Below are 23,111 nucleotides of genomic sequence, written 5' to 3' on the forward strand. Positions count from 1 at the left end.
AAAACTGGTCTCACAGGAAAGGATCAAAGCACATACTCTAAGAAGTCTCACTCTTCTTGCACTTAAGGCGGCATTGGGCCTTTTGTATTTAATTCCGACGTAATATCAGTGTTTCATTGTCAATGTGTATGTAAAAGGAATACAATGAACCAACAGTGATGTATCGGAAACTAATACTGGTCTCATAGGAAAGGATCAAAGCACAGACTCTTAGAAGTCTCACTCTTCTTGCACTAAAGGCGGCATTGTCCTTTTGTATGTAATTCCGATGTAATTTCAGTGTTTCATCGTCAATGTGAATGTCCAAGGAATACATTGATCCTGCAGTGGTGTATCGGAAACTAATACTGGACTCACAGGAAAGGATCAAAGCACAGACTCTAAGAAATTTCACTCTAATTGCACTTAAGGCCGCATTGTGCCTTTTGTATTTAATTCCGATTTAATTTCAGTGTTTCATCGTCAATGTGTATGTAAAAGGAATACATTGAACCTGCAGTGGTGTATCGGAAACTAATACTGGTCTCATAGGAAAGGGTCAAAGCACAGACTTTAAGAAGTCTCACGCTTCTTGCATTTAAGGCGGCATTGTGCCTTTCGTATTTAATTCCGACGTAATATCAGAGTTTCATCGTCAATGTGTAAGTAAAAGGATTACATTCAACCTGCAGTGGTGTATCGGAAACTAACACTGGTCTCATAGGAAAGGATCAAAGCACAGACTCTAAGAAATCTCTCTCTTCTTTCACTTAAGGCGGCATTGTGCCTTTTGTATGTAATTCCGATGAAATATCAGTGTTTCATCGTCAATGTGAATGTCCAAGGAATACATTAAACCTGCAGTGGTGTATCGGAGGTTAATACTGGTCTCATAGGAAAGGATCAAAGCACAGACTCTAAGAAGTTTCACTCTAATTGCACTTAAGGCGGCATTGTGCCATTTGTATTTAATTCCGACGTAATATCAGTGTTTCATCGTCAATGTGTATGTAAAAGGATTACTTTGAACCTGCAGTGGTGTATCGGAGGCTAATACTGGTCTCATAGGAAAGGATCAAAGCACAGACTGTAAGACGTCTGTCGCTTCTTGCACTTAAGGCGGCATTGTGCTATTTGTATGTAATTCCGATGTAATTTCCGTGTTTCATCGTCAATGTGAAGGTCCAAGGAATACATTGAACCTGCAGTGGTGTATCGGAAACTAATACTGGTCTCACAGGAAAGGATCAAAGCACAGACTCTAAGAAGTCTAACCCTAATTGCACTTAAGGCTGCATTGTGCCTTTTGTATTTAATTCCGATGTGATTTCTGTGTTTCATCGTCAATGTGAAGGTCCAAGGAATACATTGAACCTGCAGTGGTGTATCGGAAACTAATACTGGTCTCACAGGAAAGGATCAAAGCACAGACTCTAAGAAGTCTCACGCCTCTTGCACTTATGGCGGCATTGTGCATTTTGTAATTAATTTTGCTGTAATTTCAGTGTTTCATCGTCAATGTGTAAGTAAAAGGAATACAATGAACCTGCAGAGGTGTATCGGAAACTAATACTGGTCTCTTAGGAAAAGATCAAAGCACAGACTCTAAGAAGTCTCACTCTTCTTGCACTTAAGGCGGCCTTGTGCCTTTTGTATTTAATTCCGATGAAATTTCAGTGTTTAATCGTCAATGTGTATGTAAAAGGAATTCATTGAACCTGCAGTGGTGTATCGGAAACTAATACTGGTCTCATAGGAAAGGTTCAAAGCACAGACTGAAAGAAGTGTCACTCTTCTTGCATTTAAGGCGGCATTGTGCCTTTTGTATTTAATTCCGATGTAATATCAGTGTTTCATCGTCAATGTGAATGTCCAAGGAATACATTGAACCTGCAGCGGTGTATCAGAAAATAATACTGGTCTCACAGGAAAGGATCAAAGAACCGACTGTAAGAAGAGTCTCTATTCTTGTACATAAGGCGGCATTGTGCCTTTTGTATTTAATTCCGACGTAATTTCAATGTTTCATCGTCCATGTGAAGGTCCAAGGAATACCTTGAGGCTGCAGTGGTGTATCGGAAACTAAAGCTGGTCTCACAGGAAAGGATCATAGCACAGACTCTAAGAAGTCTCACTCTAATTGCACTTAAGGCGGTATTGTGCCTTCTGCATTTAATTCCGACGTAATATCAGTGTTTCATCGTCAATGTGTAAGTAAAAGGATTACATTGAACCTGCAGTGGTGTATCGGAAACTAATACTGGTCTCATAGGAAAGGTTCAAAGCACAGACTGAAAGAAGTGTCACTCTTCTTGCATTTAAGGCGGCATTGTGGCTTTTGTATTTAGTTCCGATGTAATGTCAGTGTCTCATCGTGAATGTGATTGTCCAAGGAATACATTGAACCTGCAGTGGTGTACGGAAACTAATACTGTTCTCACAGGAAAGGATCAAAGCACAGAGTCTAAGAAGTCTCACTCTTCTTGCACTTAAGGTGGCATTGTGCCTTTTGTATTTAATTACGATGTAATTTCAGTGTTTCATCGTCAATGTGTAAGTCAGAGAAAAACATGGAAGCTGCAGTGGTGTATCGGATACTAATACTGGTCTCACAGGGAATTCTCAAAGCACCGACTGTAAGAAGAGTCTCCATGCTTGTACTTAAGGTGGCATTGTGCCCTTTCTATTTAATTCCGATGCAATATCTGTGTTTCATCGTCAATGTGAACGTCCAAGGAATACATTGAGCCTGCAGTGGTGTATCGGAAACTTATACTGGTCTCACAGGGAGTGTTCAAGGCTCAGACTGTAAGAAGAGTCTCTACTCTTTTACTTAAGGCGGCATTGTGCCTTTTGTACTTTATTCCATTGCTATGTCTGTGTTAAATCGTCAATGTGAAGGTCCAAGGAATACATTGAACCTGCGGTGGTGTATCGGAAACTAATACTGGTCTCACAGGGAATGCTCAAATCACCAACTGTAAGAAGAATCTCCATTCTTGTACTTAAGGCGGCATTGTGCGTTTTGTATTTAATTCCGATGTGATTTCTGTGTTTCATCGTCAACGTGAAGGTCCAAGGAATATTTCGAACTGGCAGTGGTGTATCGGAAACTAATACTGGTCTCACAGGGAATGCTCAAAACACCGACTGTGAGATGAGTCTCTATTCTTGTACTTATAGCGGCATTGTGCCTTTTGTATTTAATTCCGATGCGATTTCTGTGTTTCATCGTCAATGAGAAGGTCCAAGGAATACATTGAACTTACAGCGGTGTATCGCAAACTAATACTGGGCTCACAGTAAAGGATCAAAGCACAGACTCTAAGAAGTCTCAGTCTTCTTGTACTTAAGGCAGCATTGTGCCTTTTGTATTTCATTCCGCTGTAATTTCAATGTTTCATCGTCCATGTGAAGGTCGAAGGAATACATTGAACCTGTAGTGGTCTATCGGAGACTAATACTGGTCGCACAGGGAATGCTCAAAGCACCGACTGAAAGAAGAGTCTCTATTCTTGTATTTAAGGCGGAATTGTGCATTTTGAATTTAATTCCGATGTCATTTCTGTGTTTCATCGTCAATGTGAAGGTCCAAGGAATACATTGACCTGCAGTGGTGTATCGGAAACTAATACTGGTCTCATAGGAAAGGATCAAAGCACAGACTCTAAGAGGTCTCACTCTTCTTGCACCTAAGGCGGCATTGTGCCTTTTGTATGTAATTCCGATGTAATTTCAGTTTTTCATCGTCAATGTGAATGTCCAAGGAATACGTTGAACCTGCAGCGGTGTATCGGAAACTAATACTGGTCTCACAGGAATGGGTCAAAGCACCGACTGTAAGAAGAGTCTCTATTCTTGTACTTAAGGCGGCATTGTGCCTTTTGTAGTTAATTCCGATGCGATTTCTGTGTTTCATCGTCAATGTGAATGTCCCAGGAATACATTGAACGTGCAGAGGTGTATTGGAAACTAATACTGGTGTCACAGGGAATGCTCAAAGCACCGACTGTAAGAAGAGTCTCTATTCTTGTACTTAAGTCTGCATTGTGCCTTTTGTATTTAAATCCAATGTAATTTGAGTGTTTCATCGTCAATGTTTACGTCCAAGGAATACATTGAACATGCAGTGCTATATCGGAAACTAATACTGGTCTCACAGGGAATGCTCAAAGCACCGACTGTAAGAACAATCTCTATTATTGTACTTAAGGCGGCATTGTGCCTTTTGCATTTAATTCCGATGGGATTTCTGTGTTTCATCGTCAATGTGAAGGTCCAAGGAATACATTGAACCTGCAGTGGTGTATCGGAAACAAATACTGGTCTCACAGGGAATGCTCAAAGCACCGACTGTAAGAAGAATCTCGATTCTTGTACTTAAGGCGGCATTGTGCGTTTTGTATTTAATTCCGATGCGATTTCTGTGATTCATCGTCAATGTGAAGGTCCAAGGAATACTTCGAACCTGCAGTGGTGTATCGGAAACTAATACTGGTCTCACAGGGAATGCTCAAAGCACCGACTGTGAGAAGAATCTCTATTCTTGTACCTATGGCGGCATTGTGCCTTATGTATTTCATTCCGATGCGATTTCTGTCTTACATCGTCAATGTGAAGGTCCAAGGGATACATTGAACCTGCAGTGGTGTATCGGAAACTAATACTGGGCTCACAGGAAAGGATCAAAGCAAAGACTCTAAGAATTCTCACTCTTCTTGCACTTAAGGCGGCATTGTGCCTTTTGTATTTAATTCCGATGTAAATACAATGTTTCATAGTCAATGTGTATGTCCAAGGAATACATTGAACCTGCAGAGGTGTATCGGAAACTAATACTGGTCTCACAGGGATTGCTTAAAGCACCGAGTGTAAGGAGCGTCTCTATTCTTGTACCTATGACAGCATTGTGCCTTTTGTATTTAATTCCTATGCGATTTCTGTGTTTCATCGTCAATGTGAAGTTCCAAGGAATACATTGAACCTGCAGTGGTGTATCGGAAACTAACACTGGTCTCACAGGCAATGCTCAAGACACCGACTGTAAGAACAATCTCTAATCTTGTACTTAAGGCGGCATTGTGCCTTTTGTATATAATTCCGATGTAATATCGGTGTTTCATCGTCAATGTTTACGTCCAAGGAATACATTGAACCTGCGGTGCTGTATCGGAAACTAATACTGGTCTCACAGGGCATGCTCATAACACCGACTGTAAGAAGAGTCTCTATTCTTGTACATAAGGCGGCATTGTGCGTTTTGTATTTAATTCGAAAGCGATTTCTGTCTTTCATCGTGAATGTGATGGTCCAAGGAATACATTGTACCTGCAGTGGTGTATCGGAAACTAATACTGGTCTCACAGGGAATGCTCAAAGCTCCGACTGTAATAAGAATCTCTCTTCTTGTACTTAAGCCGGCATTGTGCCTTTTGCATTTAATTCCCATGTGATTTCTGTGTTTCATCGTCAATGTGAAGATCCAAGGAATACATTGAACCAGCAGTGGTGTATCGGAAAATAATACTGGTCTCACAGGAAAGGATCAAAGCACAGACTCTAAGAAGTCTCTCTCTTCTTGCACTAAAGGCGGCATTGTGCCTTTTGTATTTAATTACGATGTAAATACAATGTTTCATAGTCAATGTGTATGTCCAAGGAATACATTGAACCTGCAGAGGTGTATCGGAAACTAATACTTGTCTCACAGGGATTGCTTAAAGCACCGACTGTAAGGAGAGTCTCTATTCTTGTACCTATGGCAGCATTGTGCCTTTTGTATTTAATTCCTATGCGATTTCTGTGTTTCATCGTCAATGTGAAGTTCCAAGGAATACATTGAACCTGCAGTGGTGTATCGGAAAATAATACTGGTCTCACAGGAAAGGATCAAAGCCCAGACTCTAAGATGCCACATTCCTCTTGAACATAAGGCGGCATTGTGCCTTTTGTATTTAATTCCGATGTAATTTCAGTATTTCATCGACAATGTGTATGACCAAGGAATACATTGAACCTGCAGTGGTGTATCGGAAACTAATACTGGTCTCACAGGAAAGGATCAAAGCACAGACTGTAAGAAGAGTCTCTATTCTTGTACTTAAGGCGGCATTGTGCCTTTTGTATTTAATTCCGATGCAATTTCTGTATTTCATCGTCAATGTGAATGTCAAAGGAATACACTGAATCTGCAGTGGTGTATCGGAAACTAATACTGGTCTCACAGGAAAGGATCAAAGCACAGTCTGTAAGAAGTGTCTCTATTCTTGTACTTAAGGCTTCATTGTGCCTTTTGTATTTAATTCCGATGCGCTTTCTGTGTTTCATCGTCCATGTGAATGTCGAAGGAATACATTGAGCCTGCAGTGGTGTATCGGAAACTAATACTGGTCTCACAGGGAATGCCCAAAAGCACCGAATGTAAGAAGAGTCTCTATTCTTGTACTTTAGGCGGCATTGTGCCTTTTGTATTTAATTCCGATGCGGTTTCTGTGTTTCATCGTCAATGTGAAGGTCCAAGGAATTCATTGAACCTGCAGTGGTGTATCGGAAACTAATACTGGTCTCACAGGAAAGGATCAAAGTACAGACCCTAAGAAGTCTCACTCTTCTTGCACTTAAGGCGGCATTGTGGCTCTTGTATTTAATTCCGATGTAATTTCAGTGTTTCATCGTCAATGTGTATGTCCAAGGAATACATTGAACCTGCAGTGTTGTATCAAAAACTAATACTGGTCTAACAGGGAATTCTCAAAGCAGCGGCTGTATGAAGAGTCGAAATTCTTGTACCTAAGGCGGCATTGTGACATTTGTATTTAATTCCGATGCGATCTCTGTGTGTCATCGTCAATGTGAAGGTCAAAGGAATTCATTGAACCGGCAGTGGTGTATCGGAATGTAGTACTGGTCTCACAGGGAATGCTCAAAGCATCGACTGTAAGAAGTGTCTCTATTCTTGTACTTAAAGCGGCATTGTGCCATTTGTATTTAATTTCGATGCGATTTCTGTGTTTCATCGTCAATGTGAAGGTCCAAGGAATACATTGAACCTGCAGTGGTGTATCGGAAAATAATACTGGTCTCACAGGGAAGGATCAAAGCCCAGACTCAAAGAAGCCTCATTCCTCTTGCACTTAAGGCGGCATTGTGCCTTCTGTATTTAATTCCGATGTAATTTCAGTGTTTCATTGACAATGTGTATGTCCAAGGAATACATTGAACCTGCAGTGGTGTATCGGAAACTAATACTGGTCTCACAGGAAAGGATCAAAGCACAGACTGTAAGAAGAGTCTCTATTCTTGTACTTAAGGTTGCATTGTGCCTTTTGTATTTAATTCCGATGCGATTTCTGTGTTTCATCGTCAATGTCAGGGTCAATGGAATACATTGAACCTGCAGTGGTGTATCGGAAACTAATACTGGTATCACAGGAAAGGATCAAAGCACAGAGTGTAAGAAGAGTCTCTATTCTTGTACTTATGGCGGCATTGTGCCTTTTGTATTTAATTCCGATGCGATTTATGTGTTTCATCGTCAATGTGAAGGTCAAAGGAATACATTGAACCTGCAGAGGTGTATCGGTAACTAATACTGGTCTCACAGGGATTGCTTAAAGCACCGACTGTAAGGAGAGTCTCTATTCTTGTACCTATGGCAGCATTGTGCCTTTTGTATTTAATTCCTATGCGATTTCTGTGTTTCATCGTCAATGTGAAGTTCCAAGGAATACATTGAACCTGCAGTGGTGTATCGGAAAATAATACTGGTCTCACAGGAAAGGATCAAAGCCCAGACTCTAAGAAGCCACATTCCTCTTGAACTTAAGGCGGCATTGTGCCTTTTGTATTTAATTCCGATGAAATTTCAGTATTTCATCGACAATGTGTATGACCAAGGAATACATTGAACCTGCAGTGGTGTATCGGAAACTAATACTGGTCTCACAGGAAAGGATCAAAGCACTGACTGTAAGAAGAGTCTGTATTCTTGTACTTAAGGTTGCATTGTGCCTTTTGTATTTAACTCCGATGCTATTTCTGTGTTTCATCGTCAATGTGAGGGTCAATGGAATACATTGAACTTGCAGTGGTGTATCGGAGACTAATACTGGTATCACAGGAAAGGATCAAAGCACAGACTGTAAGAAGAGTCTCTATTCTTGTACTTAAGGCGGCATTGTGCCTTTTGTATTTAATTCCGATGCGATTTCTGTGTTTCATCGTCAATGTGAAGGTCAAAGGAATACATTGAATCTGCAGTGGTGTATCGGAAACTAATACTGGTCTCACAGGAAAGGATCAAAGCACAGACTGTAAGAAGTGTCTCTATTCTTGTACTTAAGGCTTCATTGTGCCATTTGTATTTAATTCCGATGCGCTTTCTGTGTTTCATCGTCCATGTGAATGTCGAAGGAATACATTGAGTCTGCAGTGGTGTATCGGAAACTAATACTGGTCTCACAGGGAATGCCCAGAAGCACCGAATGTAAGAAGAGTCTCTATTCTTGTACTTTAGGCGGCATTGTGCCTTTTGTATTTAATTCCGATGCGATTTCTGTGTTTCATCGTCAATGTGAAGGTCCAAGGAATTCATTGAACCTGCAGTGGTGTATCGGAAACTAATACTGGTCTCACAGGAAAGGATCAAAGTACAGACCCTAAGAAGTCTCACTCTTCTTGCACTTAAGGCGGCATTGTGGCTCTTGTTTTTAATTCCGATGTAATTTCAGTGTTTCATCGTCAATGTGTATGTCCAGGGAATACATTGAACCTGCAGTGTTGTATCGGAAACTAATACTGGTCTAACAGGGAATTCTCAAAGCAGCGGCTGTATGAAGAGTCTAAATTCTTGTACCTAAGGCGGCATTGTGACTTTTGTATTTAATTCCGATGCGATCTCTGTGTGTCATCGTCAATGTGAAGGTCAAAGGAATACATAGAACCGGCAGTGGTGTATCGGAATCTAATACTGGTCTCACAGGGAATGCTCAAAGCATCGACTGTAAGAAATGTCTCTATTCTTGTACTTAAAGCGGCATTGTGCCATTTGTATTTAATTCCGATGCGATTTCTGTGTTTCATCGTCAATGTGAAGGTCCAAGGAATACATTGAACCTGCAGTGGTGTATCGGAAAATAATACTGGTCTCACAGGGAAGGATCATAGCCCGGACTCAAAGAAGCCTCATTCCTCTTGCACTTAAGGCGGCATTGTGACTTCTGTATTTAATTCCGATGTAATTTCAGTGTTTCATTGACAATGTGTATGTCCAAGGAATACATTGAACCTGCAGTGGTGTATCGGAAACTAATACTGGTCTCACAGGAAAGGATCAAAGCACAGACTGTAAGAAGAGTCTCTATTCTTGTACTTAAGGTTGCATTGTGCCTTTTGTGTTTAATTCCGATGCGATTTCTGTGTTTCATCGTCAATGTGAGGGTCAATGGAATACATTGAACCTGCAGTGGTGTATCGGAAACTAATACTGGTATCACAGGAAAGGATCAAAGCACAGAGTGTAAGAAGAGTCTCTATTCTTGTACTTATGGCGGCATTATGCCTTTTGTATTTAATTCCGATGCGATTTATGTGTTTCATCGTCAATGTGAAGGTCAAAGGAATACATTGAACCTGCAGTGGTGTATCGGAAACTAATACTGGTCTCACAGGGAATGCTCAAAGCATCGACTGTAAGAAGTGTCTCTATTCTTGTACTTAAGGCGGCATTGTGCCACTTGTATTTAATTCCGATGCGATTTCTGTGTTTCATCGTCAATGTGATGGTCCAAGTAATACTTTGAACCTGCAGTGGTGTATCGGAAAATAATACTGGTCTCACAGGTAAGGATCAAAGCCCAGACTCTAAGAAGCCTCATTCCTCTTGCACTTAAGTCGGCATTGTGCCTTTTGTATTTAATTCCGATGAATTTCAGTGTTTCATCGACAATGTGTATGTCCAGGGAATACATTGAACCTGCAGTGGTCTATCGGTAACTAATACTGGTCTCACAGGAAAGGATCAAAGCACAGACAGTAAGAAGAGTCTCTATTCTTGTACTTAAGGTTGCGTTGTGCCTTTTGTATTTAATTCCGATGCGATTTCTGTGTTTCATCGTCAATGTGAGGGTCAATGGAATACATTGACCTGCAGTGGTGCATCGGAAACTAATACTGGTCTCACAGGAAAGGATCAAAGCACAGACTATAAGAAGAGTCTCTATTCTTGTCCTTAAGGCGGCATTGTGCCCTTTGTATTTAATTCCGTTGCGATTTCTGTGTTTCATCATCAATGTGAAGGTCAAAGGAACACATTGAACCTGCAATGGTGTATCGGAAACTAATACTGGTCTCACAGGAAAGGATCAAAGCACAGACTGTAAGAAGAGTCTCTATTCTTGTACTTAAGGCTTCATTGTGCCTTTTGTATTTAATTCCGATGTGATTTCTGTGTTTCATCGTCAATGTGATTGTCGAAGGAATACATTGAACCTGCAGTGGTGTATCGGAAACTAATACTGGTCTCACAGGGAATGCTCAAAGCACCGACTGTAAGAAGAGTCTCTATTCTTGTACTTAAGGCGGCATTGTGCCTTTTGTATTTAATTCCGAAGCGATTTCTGTGTTTCATCGTCAATGTGAAGGTCCAAGGAATATATTGAACCTGCAGTGGTGTATCGGAAACTAATACTGGTCTCACAGGAAGGGATCAAAGCACAGACTCTAAGAAGTCTTACTGTTCTTGCACTTAAGGCGGCATTGTGGCTTTGGTATTGAATTCCGATGTAATTTCAGTGTTTCATCGTCAATGTGTATGTCCAAGGATTACATTGAACCTGCAGTGGTACATCGGAAACTAATACTGGTCTCACAGGGAATGCTAAAAGCATCGACTGTAAGAAGTGTCTCTATTCTTGTACTTAAGGCGGCATTGTTCCACTTGTATTTAATTCCGATGCGATTTCTGTGTTTCATCGTCAATGTGATGGTCCAAGTAATACATTGAACCTGCAGTGGTGTATCGGAAAATAATACTGGTCTCACAGGTAAGGATCAAAGCCCAGACCCTAAGAAGCCTCATTCCTCTTGCACTTAAGGCGGCATTGTGCCTTTTGTATTTAATTCCGATGTAATTTCAGTGTTTCATCGACAATGTGTATGTCCAGGGAATACATTGAACCTGCAGTGGTCTATCGGTAACTAATACTGGTCTCACAGGAAAGGATCAAAGCACAGACTGTAAGAAGAGTCTCTATTCTTGTACTTAAGGTTGCATTGTGCCTTCTGTATTTAATTCCGATGCGATTTCTGTGTTTCATCGTCAATGTGAGGGTCAATGGAATACATTGTCCTGCAGTGGTGTATCGGAAAATAATACTGGTTTCACAGGAAAGGATCAAAGCACAGACTGTAAGAAGAGTCTCTATTCTTGTACTTAAGGCGGCATTGTGCCCTTTGTATTTAATTCCGTTGCGATTTCTGTGTTTCATCGTCAATGTGAAGGTCAAAGGAATACATTGAACCTGCAGTGGTGTATCGGAAACTAATACTGGTCTCACAGGAAAGGATCAAAGCACAGACTGTAAGAAGAGTCTCTATTCTTGTACTTAAGGCGGCATTGTGCCTTATGTATTTAAATCTGAAGAGATTTCTGTGTTTCATCGTCAATGTGAAGGTCCAAGGAATACATTGAACCTGCAGTGTTGTATCGGAAACTAATACTGGTCTAACAGGGAATTCTCAAAGCACCGACTGTATGAAGAGTCTACATTCTTGTACCTAAGGTGGCATTTTGCCTTTTGTATTTAATTCCGATGCGATATCTGTGTGTCATCGTCAATGTGAAGGTCAAAGGAATACATTGAACCTGCAGTGGTGTATCGAAAACTAATACTTGTCTCACAGGGAATGCTCAAAGCATCGACTGTAAGAAGTGTCTCAATTCTTGTACTTAAATCGGCATTGTGCCATTTGTATTTAATTCCGATGCGATTTCTGTGTTTCATCGTGAATGTGGAGGTCAAAGGAATACATTGAACCTGCAGTGGTGTATCGGAAAATAATACTGGTCTCACAGGAAAGTATCAAAGCACAGACTGTAAGAAGAGTGTCTATTCTTGTACTTAAGGTTGCACTGTGCATTTTGTATTTAATTCCGATGCGATTTCTGTATTTCATCGTCAATGTAAGGGTCAATGGAATACATTGAACCTGCTGTGGTGTATCGGAAACCAATACTGGTCTCACAGGAAAGGATCAAAGCACAGACTGTAAGAAGAATCTCTATTCTTGTACTTAAGGCGGTATTGTGCCTTTTGTATTTAATTCCGTTGCGATTTCTGTGTTTCATCGTCAATGTGAACGTCAAAGGAATACATTGAACCTGCAGTGGTGTATCGGAAACTAATACTGGTCTCACAGGAAAGGATCAAAGCACAGACACTAAGAAGTCTCACTCTTCATGCACTTAAGGCGGCATTTTGGCTTTTGTATTTAATTCCGATGTAATTTCAGTGTTTCATTGACAATGTGTATGTCCAAGGAATACATTGAACCTGCAGTGGTGTATCGGAAACTAATACTGGTCTCAAAGGAAAGGAACAAAGCACAGACTGTAAGAAGTGTCTCTATTCTTGTACTTAAGGCGGCATTGTGCCTTTTGTATTTAATTCCGATGCGATTTCTGTGTTTCATCGTGAATGTGAAGGTCCAAATAATGCATTGCACCTGCAGTGGTGTATCGGAAACTAATACTCATCTTACAGGAAAGGATCAAAGCACAGACTGTAAGAAGAGTCTCAATTCTTGTACTTAAGGCGGCATTGTGCCTTTTGTATGTAATTCTGATGTAATTTCAGTGTTTCATCGTCAATGTGTATGTAAAAGGAATACATTGAACCTGCAGTGGTGTATCGGAAAGTAATACTGGTCTCACGGGGAATGCTCAAATAACCGCCTGTAGGAAGAGTCTCTATTCTTGTACGTAAGGCGGCATTGTGCCTTTTGTATTAAATTCCGATGCGACTTCTGTGTTTCATCGTCAATGTGAAGGTCAAAGGAATACACTGAACCTGCAGTGGTGTATCGGAAACTAATACTGGTCTCACAGGGAGTGCTCAAAGCACCGACTGTAAGAAGAATCTCTATTCTTGTACTTAAGGCGGCATTGTGGCATTTGTATTTAATTTCTATGCGATTTCTGTGTTTCATCGTCAATGTGAAGGTCCAAGGAATGCATTCAACCTGCAGTGGTGTATCGGAAACTAATACTGGTCTCACAGGGTATGCTCAAAACACCGACTGTAAGATGAGTCTCTATTCTTGTACTTAATTCGGCATTGTGCGTTTTGTATTTAATTCCAATGCGATTTCTGTCTTTCATCGTCAATGTGATGGTCCAAGGAATACATTGAACCTGCAGTGGTGAATCGGAAACTAATACTGGTCTCACAGGGAATGCTCAAAGCACCGACTGTAAGAAGAATCTCTATTCTTGTACTTAAGGCGGCATTGTGCCTTTTGCATTTAATTCCGATGTGATTTCTGTGTGTCATCGTCAATGTGAAGGTCAAAGTAATACAATGAACCTGCAGTGGTGTATCGGTAACTAATACTGGTCTCACAGGAAAGGAGCAAAGCCCAGACTCTATGAAGCTTCATTCATCTTGCACTTAAGGCGGCATTGTGCCTTTTGTATTTAATTCCGATATAATTTCAGTGTTTCATCGACAATGTGTATGTCTAAGGAATACATTGAACCTGCAGTGGTGTATCGGAAACTACTACAGGTCTCACAGGAAACGATCAAAGCACAGACTGTAAGAAGAGTCTCTATTCTTGTACTTAAGGCGGCATTGTGCCTTTTGTATTTAATTCCGATGCGATTTCTGTGTTTCGTCGTCAATGTGAAGGTCCAACAATTACATTGAACCTGCAGTGGTGTATGGGAAACTAATACTGGTCGCACAGGGAATGCTCATAGCACCGAGTGTAAGAAGAGACTCTATTCTTGTACTTAAAGCGGCATTGTGCTTTGTTTATGTAATTGCGATGCGATTTCTGTGTTTTATGGTCAATGTGAAAGTCCAAGTAATAAATTGAACCGGCAGTGGTGTATCGGAAACTAATACTGGTCTCACAGGGAATGCTCAATGCACTGACTGTAAGAAGAGTCTCTATTCTTGTACTTAAGGCGGCATTGTGACTTTTGTATTTAATTCCGTTGGGATTTCTGTGTTTCATCGTCAATGTAAAGGTCCAAGGAATACATTGAACCTGCAGTGGTGTATCGGAAACTAATACTGGTCTCACAGGGAATGCTAAAAGCACCGACTGTAAGAAGAGTCTCTGTTCTTGTACTTAAGGCGGCATTGTGCCTTTTGTATGTAATTCCGATGCGATTTCTGTGTTTCATCGTAAACGTAATGGTCCAAGGAAAACATTGAACCTGCAGTAGTGTATCGGAAACTAATACTGGTCTCACAGGAAAGGATCAAAGCACCGACTGAAAGAAGAGTCTCTACTCGTGTTTTTAAGGCGGCATTGTGCCTTTTGTATTTAATTCCGATGCGATTTGTGTGTTCCTTCGTCACTGTTAACGTCCGAGGAATACATTGAACCTGCAGTGGTGTATCGGAAACGAATACTGGTCTCACAGGAAAGTATCAAAGCACCGACTGTAAGAAGAGTCTCTATTCTTGTACCTAAGGCGGCATTGTTCCTTTTGTATTTAATTCCGATTCGATTTCCGTGTTTCATCGTCAATGTGAAGGTGAAAGTAATACATTGAACCTGCAGTGGTGTATCGGAAACAGATACTGGTCTCATAGGAAAGGATCAAAGCACAGACTCTAAGAAGTCTCACTCTTCTTGCACTTAAGGCGGCATTGTGGCTTTTGTATCTAATTCCGATGTAATTTCAGTGATTCATCGTCAATGTGTATGTCCAAGGAATACATTGAACCTGCAGTGGTACATCGGAAACTAATACTGGTCTCACAGGGAATGCTCCAAGCATCGACAGTAAGAAGTGTGTCTATTCTTGTACTTAAGGCGGCGTTGTGCCATTTGTATTTAATTCTGACGCGATTTCTGTGTTTTATCATCAATGTAAAGGTCCAAGGAATACATTGAACTTTCAGTGGTGTATCGGAAACTAATACTGGTCTCACAGGAAAGGATCAAAGCCCAGACTCTAAGAAGCCTCATTCCTCTTGCACTTATAGCGGCATTGTGCCTTTTGTATTTAATTCCGATATAATTTCAGTGTTTCATTGACAATGTGTATGTCCAAGAAATACATTGAACCTGCAGTGGTGAATCGGAAACTAATACTGGTCTCACAGGGAATGCTAAAAGCACCGACTGTAAGAAGAGTCTCTGTTCTTGTACTTAAGGCGGCATTGTGCCTTTTGTATGTAATTCCGACGCGATTTCTGTGTTTCATCGTAAACGTGATGGTCCAAGGAAAACATTGAACCTGCAGTAGTGTATCGGAAACTAATACTGGTCTCACAGGAAAGGATCAAAGCACAGACTGAAAGAAGAGTCTCTATTCGTGTTCTTAAGGCGGCATTGTGCCTTTTGTATTTAATTCCGATGCGATTTGTGTGTTCCTTCGTCACTGTTTACGTCCAAGGAATACATTGAACCTGCAGTGATGTATCGGAAACGAATACTGGTCTCACAGGAAAGTATCAAAGCACCGACTGTAAGAAGAGTCTCTATTCTTGTACCTAAGGCGGCATTGTTCCTTTTGTATTTAATTCCGATTCGATTTCCGTGTTTCATCGTCAATGTGAAGGTGAAAGTAATACATTGAACCTGCAGTGGTGTATCGGAAACAAATACTGGTCTCACAGGAAAGGATCAAAGCACAGACTCTAAGAAGTCTCACTCTTCTTGCACTTAAGGCGGCATTGTGGCTTTTGTATTTAATTCCGATGTAATTTCAGTGATTCATCGTCAATGTGTATGTCCAAGGAATACATTGAACCTGCAGTGGTACATCGGAAACTAATACTGGTCTCACAGGGAATGCTCCAAGCATCGACAGTAAGAAGTGTGTCTATTCGTGTACTTAAGGCGGCGTTGTGCCATTTGTATTTAATTCTGATGCGATTTCTGTGTTTTATCATCAATGTAAAGGTCCAAGGAATACATTGAACTTTCAGTGGTGTATCGGAAACTAATACTGGTCTCACAGGGAGTGCTCAAAGCACCGACTGTAAGAAGAGTCTCTATTCTTGTACTTAAGGCGGCATTGTGCCTTTTGTATTAAATTCCGATGCGATTTCTGTGTTTCATCGTCAATGTGAAGGTCAAAGGAATACATTGAACCTGCAGTGGTGTATCGGAAACTAATACTGGTCTCACAGGAAAGGCTCAAAGCACAGACTCTAAGAAGTCTCACTCTTCTTGCACTTAAGGAGGCATGGTGCCTTTTTTATTTAATTCCGATGTAATTTCAGTGTTTCATCGAAAATGTGTATGTCAAAGAAATACATTGAACCTGCAGTGGCTGTATCGGAAACTAATACTGGTCTCACAGGGAATGCTCAAAGCACCGACTGTAAGAAGAATCTCTATGCTTGTACTTAAGGCGGCATTGAGCCTTTTGTATTTAATTCCGATGCGATATCTGTGTTTCATCGTCAATGTGAAGGTCCAAGGATTACATTGAACCTGCAGTGGTGTATCGGAAACTAATACTGGTCTTACAGGGAATTCTCAATGCACCGACTGTAAGAAGAGTCTCTATTCTTGTACTTAAGGCGGCATTGTGACATTTGTATTTAATTCCGTTGCGATATCTGTGTTTCATCGTCAATGTGAAGGTCCAAGGCATACATTGAACCTGCAGTGGTGTATCGGAAACTAATACTGGTCTCACAGAAAAGGATCAAAGGACAGACTGTAAGAAGAGTCTCTATTCTTGTACTTAAGGCGGCATTGTGCCATTTGTATTTAATTCCGATACAATTTGTGTGTTTCATCGTCAATGTTTACGTCCAAGGAATACATTGAACTTGCAGTGGTGTTTCGGAAACTAATACTGGTCTCACAGGAAAGGATCAAATCACCGACTGTAAGATGAGTCTTTATTCTTGTACCTAAGGTGGCATTGTGCCTCTTGTATTTAATTCCGATGCGATTTCTGTGTTTCATCGTCAATGTGAAGGTCAAAGGAATACATTGAACCTGCAGTGGTGTATCGGAAACTAATACTGGTGTCACAGGAAAGGATCAAATCACAGACTGTAAGAAGAGTCTCTATTCTTGTACTTAAGGCAGCATTATAATTTTTGTATTTAATTCCGATGCGATTTCTGTGTTTCATCGTCAATGTAAAGGTCAAAGGAATACATTGAACCTGCAGTGGTGTATCGGAAACTAATACTGGTCTCACAGGAAAGGATCAAAGCACAGACTGTAAGAAGAGTCTCAATTCTTGTACTTAAGGCGGCATTGTGTTTTTTGTATTTAATTCCGATGCGATTTCTGTGTTTCATCGTCAATGTGAAGGTCCACGGAATACATTGAACCTGCAGTGGTGTATGGAAGCTAATACTGGTCACAAAGGGAATGCTCAAAGCACCGAATGTAAGAAGAGTCTCTATTCTTGTACTTAAGGCGGCATTGTGCCTTTTGTATTAAATTCCGATGCGATTTCTGTGTTTCATCGTCAATGTGAAGGTCAAAGGAATACATTGAACCTGCAGTGGTGTATCGGAATCTAATACTGGTCTCACAGGAAAGGCTCAAAGCACAGACTCTAAGAAGTCTCACTCTTCTTGCACTTAAGGAGGCATGGTGCCTTTTTTATTTAATTCCGATGTAATTTCAGTGTTTCATCGCCAATGTGTATGTCCAAGAAATACATTGAACCTGCAGTGGCTGTATCGGAAACTAATACTGGTCTCACAGGGAATGCTCAAAGCACCGACTGTAAGAAGAGTCTCTATTCTTGTACTTAAGGCGGCATTGTGCCTTTTGTATTAACTTCCGATGCGATTTCTGTGTTTCATCGTCAATGTGAAGGTCAAAGGAATACATTGAACCTGCAGTGGTGTATCGGAAACTAATACTGGTCTCACAGGAAAGGCTCAAAGCACAGACTCTAAGAAGTCTCACTCTTCTTGCACTTAATAAGGCATGGTGCCTTTTTTATTTAATTCCGATGTAATTTCAGTGTTTCATCGCCAATGTGTATGTCAAAGAAATTCATTGAACCTGCAGTGGCTGTATCGGAAACTAATACTGGTCTCACAGGGAATGCTCAAAGCACCGACTGTAAGAAGAATCTCTATGCTTGTACTTAAGGCGGCATTGAGCCTTTTGTATTTAATTCCGATGCGATATCTGTGTTTCATCGTCAATGTGAAGGTCCAAGGATTACATTGAACCTGCAGTGGTGTATCGGAAACTAATACTGGTCTTACAGGGAATTCTCAATGCACCGACTGTAAGAAGAGTCTTTATTCTTGTACTTAAGGCGGCATTGTGACATTTGTATTTAATTCCGTTGCGATTTCTGTGTTTAATCGTCAATGTGAAGGTCCAAAGAGTACATTGAACCTGCAGTGGTGTATCGGAAACTAATACTGGTCTCACAGGGAATGCTCAAAGCACCGACTATAAGAAGAGTCTCTATTCTTGTACTTATGGCGGCATTGTGCCGTTTGTATTTAATTCCGATGTGATTTCTGTGTTTCATCGTCAATGTGAAGGTCAAAGGAATACATTGAACCTGCAGTGGTGTATCGGAAACTAATACTGGTGTCACAGGAAAGGATCAAATCACAGACTGTAAGAAGAGTCTCTATTCTTGTACTTAAGGCGGCATTATAATTTTTGTATTTAATTCCGATGCGATTTCTGTGTTTCATCGTCAATGTAAAGGTCAAAGGAATACATTGAACCTGCAGTGTTGTATCGGAAACTAATACTGGTCTCACAGGAAAGGATCAAAGCACAGACTGTAAGAAGAGTCTCAATTCTTGTACTTAAGGCGGCATTGTGTTTTTTGTATTTAATTCCGATGCGATTTCTGTGTTTCATCGTCAATGTGAAGGTCCACGGAATACATTGAACCTGCAGTGGTGTATGGAAGCTAATACTGGTCACACAGGGAATGCTCAAAGCACCGAATGTAAGAAGAGTCTCTATTCTTGTACTTAAGGCGGCATTGTGCCTTTTGTATTAAATTCCTATGCGATTTCTGTGTTTCATCGTCAATGTGAAGGTCAAAGGAATACATTGAACCTGCAGTGGTGTATCGGAAACTAATACTGGTCTCACAGGAAAGGCTCAAAGCACAGACTCTAAGAAGTCTCACTCTTCTTGCACTTAAGGAGGCATGGTGCCTTTTTTATTTAATTCCGATGTAATTTCAGTGTTTCATCGCCAATGTGTATGTCCAAGAAATACATTGAACCTGCAGTGGCTGTATCGGAAACTAATACTGGTCTCACAGGGAATGCTCAAAGCACCGACTGTAAGAAGAATCTCTATGCTTGTACTTAAGGCGGCATTGTGCCTTTGTATTTAATTCCGATGCGATTTCTGTGTTTCATCGTCAATGTGAAGGTCCAATTATTACACAGAACCTGCAGTGGTGTATCGGAAACTAATACTGGTCGCACAGGGAATGCTCAAAGCACCGGCTGTAAGAAGGGTCTCTATTCTTGAACTTCAGGCGGCATTGTGCCTTTTGTATTTAATTCCGATATAATCTCAGTGTTTCATCGTCAATGTGTATGTCCAAGGAATACATTGAACCTGCAGTGGTGTATTGGAAACTAATACTGGTCTCACAGGGAATGCTCAATGCACCGACTGTAAGAAGTGTCTCTATTCTTGTACTTAAGGCGGCATTGTGCATTTTTTATTTAATTCCGATGAGATTTCTGTGTTTAATCGTCAATGTGAAGGTCCAAGGAATACACTGAACCTGCAGTGGTGTATCGGAAACTAATACTGGTATCACAGGGAATGCTCAAAGCTCCGACTGTAAGAAGAGTCTCTATTCTTGTACCTAAGGCGGCATTGTACCTTTTGTATTTAAATTCGATGTAAATTATGTGTTTCATCGTCAATGTGTATGTCCATGGAATACATTGAACGTGCAGTGGTGTATCGGAAACTAATGCTGGTCTCACAGGAAAGGATCAAAGCGCAGACTCTAAGATGTCTTACTCTTCTTGCATTTAAAGCGGCATTGTGTCTTTTGTATTTAATTCCGATGTAAATTCAGTGTTTCATCGTCAATGTGTATGTCCAAGGAATACATTAACCTGCAGTGGTGTATTGGAAACTATTACTCGTCGCACAGGGAATGCTCAAAGCACAGACTGTAAGAAGAGTCTCTATTCTTGTACTTAAGGCGGCATTGTGCCTTTTGTATTTAATTCCGATGCGATTTCTGTGTTTCATCTTAAATGTTATGGTCGAAGGAATACATTGAACCTGCTGTGGTGTATCGGAAATATAATACTGGTCTCACAGGGAATGCTCAAAGCAACGACTGTAAGAAGAGTCTCTATTCTTGTACTTAAGGCGGCATTGTGAGTTTTGTATTTAATTCCGATGCAATTTCTGTGTTTCATCGTCAATGTGAAGGTCCAAAGAATTCATTGAACGTGCAGTGGTGTATCGGAAACTAATACTGGTCTCACAGGAAATGCTCAAAGCACCGACTGTAAGGAGGGTCTCTATTCTTGTACTTAAGGCGGCATTGTGCTTTTTGTGTGTAATTGCGATGCGATTTCTGTGTATTATGGTCAATGTGAAAGTCCAAGTAATAAATTGAACCGGCAGTGGTGTATCGGAAACAAATACTGGTCTCACAGGGAATGCTCAATGCACTGACTGTAAGAAGAGTCTCCATTCTTGTACTTAAGGCGGCATTGTGACTTTTGTATTTAATTCCGATACGATTTGTGTGTTTCAACGTCAATGTTTACGTCCAAGGAATACATTGAACCTGCAGTGGTGTATCGGAAACTAATACTGGTCTCATAGGGAATGCTCAAAGCACCGACTGTAAGAAGAGTCCCTATTCTTGTACTTAAGGCGCCATTGTGCCTTTTGTATTTAATTCCGACGTAATTTCAGTGTTGCATCGTCAATGTGTATGTACAAGGAATACATTGAACCAGAAGTGGGGTATCGGAAACTAATACTGGTCTCACAGGGAATGCTCAAAGCACCGACTGTAAGGAGAGTCTCTATTCTTGTACTTAAGGCGGCATTGTGCCTTTTGTATGTAATTCCGATGCGATTTCTGTGTTCCATCGTAAATGTGATGGTCCAAGGAAAACATTGAACCTGCAGTAGTGTATCGGAAACTAATACTGGTCTCACAGGAAAGGATCAAAGCACAGATTCTAAGAAGTTTCACTCTTGTTGCACTTAAGGCGGCATTGAGCCTTTTGATTTTAATTCCGAGATAAATGCAGTGTTTTATCGTCAATTTTTATGTCCAAAATATACAATTGAACCTGTAGTGCTGTTTCGGAAACTAATACTGGTCTCACAGGGAATGCTCAAAGCACCGACTGTAAGAAGAGTCTCTATTCTTGTACTTAAGGTGGCATTGTGCCTTTTGTATTTAATTCCGATGCGATATCTGTGTTTCATCGTCAATGTGATGGTCCAAGGAATACATTGAACCTGCAGTGGTGTATCGGAAACTAATACTGGTCTCACAGGGAATGGTCAAAGCACCGGCTGTAAGAAGAGTCTCTATTCATGTACATAATGCGGCATTGTGCTTTTTGTATGTAATTGCGAAACGACTTCTGTGTTTTATCGTCAATGTGAATTTCCAAGGATTACATTGAACCTGCAGTGGTGTATCGGAAACTAATACTGGTCTCACAGGGAATTCTCAATGCACCGACTGTAAGAAGAGTCTCTATTCTTGTACTTAAGGCGGCATTGCGACTTTTGTATTTAATTCCGTTGCGATTTCTGTGTTTCATCGTCAATGTGAAGGTCCGAGGAGTACATAGAACCTGCAGTGGTGTATCGGAAACTAATACTGGTCTCACAGGGAATGCTCAAAACACCGACTGTAAGAAGAGTCTGTATTCTCGTACATAAGGTGACATTGTGATTTTTGTATTTAATTCTGATGCGATTTCTGTGTTTCATCGTCAATGTGAGGGTCCAAGGAATACATTGAACCTGCAGTGGTGTATCGGAAACTAATACTGGTCTCACAGAAAAGGATCAAAGCACAGACTCTAAGAAGAGTCTCTATTCTTGTACTTAAGGCGGCATTGTGCCTTTTGTATTTAATTCCGATACGATTTGTGTGTTTCATCGTCAATGTGAAGGTCAAAGGAATACATTGAACCTGCAGTGGTGTATCGGAAACTAATACTGGTCTCACAGGAAAGGATCAAATGACAGACTGTAAGAAGAGTCTCTATTCTTGTACTTAAGGCGGCATTATAATATTTGTATTTAATTCCGATGCGATTTCTGTGTTTCATCGTCAATGTAAAGGTCAAAGGAATAAATTGAACCTGCAGTGGTGTATCGGAAACTAATACTGGTCTCACAGGAAAGGATCAAATCACAGACTGTAAGAAGAGTCTCTATTCTTGTACTTAAGGCGGCATTATAATATTTGTATTTAATTCCGATGCGATTTCTGTGTTTCATCGTCAATGTGAAGGTCCACGGAATACATTCAACCTGCAGTGGTGTATGGAAACTAATACTGGTTACACAGGGAATGCTCAAAGCACCGACTGTAAGAAGAGTCTCTATTCTTGTGCTTAAGGCGGCATTGTGCCTTTTGTATTAAATTCCAATGCGATTTCTGTGTTTCATCGTCAATGTGAAAGTCAAAGGAATACATTGAACCTGCAGTGGTGTATCTCAAACTAATACTGGTCTCACAGGAAAGGATCAAAGCACAGACTCTAAGAAGTCTCACTCTTCTTGCACTTAAGGAGGCATGGTGCCTTTTTTATTTAATTCCGATGTCATTTCAGTGTTTCATCGCCAATGTGTATGTCCAAGAAATACATTGAACCTGCAGTGGTGTATCGGAAACTACTACTGGTCTCACAGGGAATGCTCAAAGCACCGACTGTAAGAAGAATCTCTATGCTTGTACTTAA

Source organism: Schistocerca americana, chromosome 7 (genome assembly GCF_021461395.2).
Source record: "Schistocerca americana isolate TAMUIC-IGC-003095 chromosome 7, iqSchAmer2.1, whole genome shotgun sequence".
NCBI lineage: Eukaryota > Metazoa > Arthropoda > Insecta > Orthoptera > Acrididae > Schistocerca > Schistocerca americana.